This window comes from Lathyrus oleraceus, chromosome 5 (assembly GCF_024323335.1).
Source record: "Lathyrus oleraceus cultivar Zhongwan6 chromosome 5, CAAS_Psat_ZW6_1.0, whole genome shotgun sequence".
Lineage (NCBI taxonomy): Eukaryota > Viridiplantae > Streptophyta > Magnoliopsida > Fabales > Fabaceae > Lathyrus > Lathyrus oleraceus.
In genome coordinates this window covers 625385813-625389218 of record NC_066583.1, presented here as the reverse complement: position 1 = coordinate 625389218, position 3406 = coordinate 625385813, and the positions used below count along the sequence as shown (strand labels likewise).

General features: G+C 30.1%; 1 non-coding gene across 1 annotated transcript; it reads right to left on the bottom strand.

Moving 5' to 3' along the window:
• Positions 1-556: 556 nt before the first annotated feature.
• TRNAV-CAC (transfer RNA valine (anticodon CAC)) lies at positions 557-630 on the bottom strand. Its single transcript has one exon. It is a non-coding gene; the product is annotated as a tRNA-Val (tRNA).
• Between the last annotated feature and the right edge of the window lie 2776 nt (positions 631-3406).

Sequence of the window (3406 nt, the reverse complement as noted above, 5' to 3'; positions counted from 1 at the left end):
AAATTGATCTAATATGTCTATTGTTTAAGAAGATTGATGTAGTTCTGGGGATGGATTGAATCTCTTCCATATCCTTATATATCGGTTGTAAGAAGAAATTTATTTTCATTCCTTCAGAAGACATCAATCTAGATGATATGATGACCACTCCTTTGGAAGGTACGCTAATCATGATCAATTGCTTGTCTGAGAAAGATAAAACTTTTCTTTTGATTCCCACCACGGTTCAAGATAAAAGAAGAATATCTTGGAAATTTCGGTTGTGTGTGAATTCCTTGATATGTTTCAAAAGGATTCCACTTCTCTACCTCCTGAAATAGTAGTGGAGTTCTCTTCAGATTGATCTAGTAAATATTTAAATTATTTTATTGATAATTTTTGTTTTTTCAATTATAATTGTCAATGTATTAACATAAAAACTTAATGTTGCTTGAAATGATTTTTTTGACTAAATAAATAAATTAAGAAAATATATTCTTATTTATTTGATTTAATCATACTAGATTTAATTAATATTAATTTTATTTTCTTTATTTGGTAATATAAAAAAAAAAGTTGTCTGAGCCCAAGTTTGAACTGGGGACCTCTAATGTGTGAGACTAGTGTGATAACCAACTACACCACCCAAACCTTTTTATGGAGCTTCACATTCTTTTATTTTGGCAATTTGTGTACAATGACTTGAGTTTAAAGCTATACTTTTACTATCTTCGATGGCTATCACCACTGCCACTAATAGGAGTGTAGAAACCCACTAGATCTATTAGAATTGTTCAGTATACGTCGATGGCCATGTTTTTCAAATTGAGCAAATATGTCTGTCGTTTAAGAAGATTGATGTGGTTCTGTGGATGAATTGTCTCTCTTCCAATTCCTTGTATATCGATTCTAAGAAGAAATCTATTTTCATTCCTTCAGAAGAAACCAATCTAGATGTTGTGATGACCACTCCGTTGGAAGGTACACTAATCATGATCAATTTCTTGTCTGAGAAAGATAAAAAAATTCTCTTGATTCTCACCATGTATTCAAGATAAAAGAAGAATATCTTGCTAATATCGGTTGTGTGCGAATTTCGTGATATGTTTCTAAAGGATGCCACTTCTCTAGCTCCTGAAAGATTAGTGGAGTTCTCCATTGATTGATCAGGTAAATATTTAATTTATTTTAAAGATGATTTTATGTTTTTTCAAATATAATTTGTGAATGTGTTAATATAAAAAAATAATATTGCTCGAAATTAATTTTTTCGTCAATAAATAAATTAAGAAAAATATCCTTATTTATTTGATTTAATCTTAATAGATTTAATGAAATCATTAGATCACAAAAGGGAAATCTGTGGCGGAAGTATGGTTCTATAAAAACACAAAGTTGTTTGTGCCCAGGTAGGTTTGAAATAGGTACCTCAAGTGTGTGAGACTAGTGTGATAACCAACTATGCTAACCATACCTTATTGTGGACTTCACATTCTTTTATTTTGACAAAGTGTGTGTAATGGCATGAGTTAGAAGCTATACCTTTACTGTCTCTGATGGCTATCACCAATGCCATTGGTAGCAGCATAGAAACCCATCAGGCCTGTGAGTATTGTCTAGTACACATCAATGGCAATGTTTTTCAAATTGATCTAATATGTCAGTCGCTTAACAAGATTGATGGGATTCTAGGGATGAATTGACTCTCTTCCAATTCCATGTATATCGGTTGTAAGAAGAAATCTATTTTCATTCCTTTAGAAGACACCAATTAAGATGATAAGATGACCACTCCTTTGGAAGGTACGCTAATCATGATCAATTGCTTGTCTGAGAAAGATAAAACTTTTCTCTTGATTCACAACATGAGTTCAAGATAATAGAAGAATATCTTACAAATTTCGGTTGTGAGTGAATTCCTTGATATGTTTCTAAAGGATTCCACTTTTCTACTTCTTGAAAGAGTAGTGGGGTTCTCTTCATATTGATCTAGTAAATATTTAAATTATTTTATGATAATTTTATGCTTTTTCAATTATAATTGTGAATGTGTTAATATAAAAAATAAATGTCGCTTGAAATGATATTTTTTACTAAATAAATAAATAAAGAAAATATATTCTTATTTATTTGATTTAGTCATACTAGATTTTATTAATATTAATTTTATTTTCTTTATTATAAGGTTTGATTAAAAAATTAGATCACAAAAGAGAAATCTATTATAGAAGTTTGGTAATATAAAAAAAACAAAGTTGTCTGAGCCCAGGTTCGAAATGAAATTTCTACTAAATAAATAAATTAAGAAAAATATACTTATTTATTTGATTTAATCCTACTAGATTTAATGAAATCATTAGATCACGAAAGGGAAATCTGTTACGGAAGTATGGTTCTATAAAAACATAAATTTGTTTGAGCCCAAGTTCAACCTAGGTACCTCAAGTGTGTGAGACTAGTGTGATATCCAACTATGCCAACCATACCTTATTATGGACTTCACATTCTTTTATTTTGACAAAGTGTGTGCCATGGCATGAGTTAGAAGCTATACCTTTACTGTCTCCGATGGCTATCACCGATGCCATCGATAGCAGCATAGAAATCCATTGGACCTGTGAGAATTGTCTAGTATACATCAATGGCCATGTTTTTCAAATTGATCTAATTTGTCAGTCGTTTAAGAAGATTGATGGGGTTATAGGGATGAATTGACTCTCTTCCAATTCCGTGTATATCGGGTGTAAGAAGAAATATATCTTCCTTCCTTCAGAAGACTCCAATATAGATGATGTGATGACCACTCCTTTGGAAGGTACGCTAATCATGATCAATTACTTGTCCAAGAAAGATAAAACTTTTCTCTTGATTCTCACCATGGATTCAAGATAAAAGAAGAATATCTTGCAAATTTCGGTTGTGTGTGAATTCATTGATATGTTTCTATAAGATGCCAATTCTCTACCTCCTGAAAGAGTAGTGGCGTTCTTTATTGATTGATCTAGTAAGTATTTAAAGTATTTTATGTTTTTTCAATTATAACTTGTGAATGTGTTAATATAAAAAATAAATGTTGCTTGAAATGATTTTTCTACTGAATAAATAAATTAAGAAAAAAACATTCTTATATATTTAATTTAATCATACTAGATTTAATTAATATTAATATTATTTTCTTTATTATAAGTTTTGATTAAAAAATTATATCACAAAAGAAAAATATATTGCAGAAGTTTGGTAATATAAAAAAAAACAAAGTTGTTTGAGCCCAGGTTCAAATCGAGGACCTCTAGTGTGTGAGACTAGCATGATAACATAGTACACCACCCAAACCTTTTTATGGTAATTCACATTCTTTTAAAATTGAGGCCAAATTCAAGCCCCTGAGCATTTTTTCTTTAAATCCATGTCTTGCTTTTTCATTTTG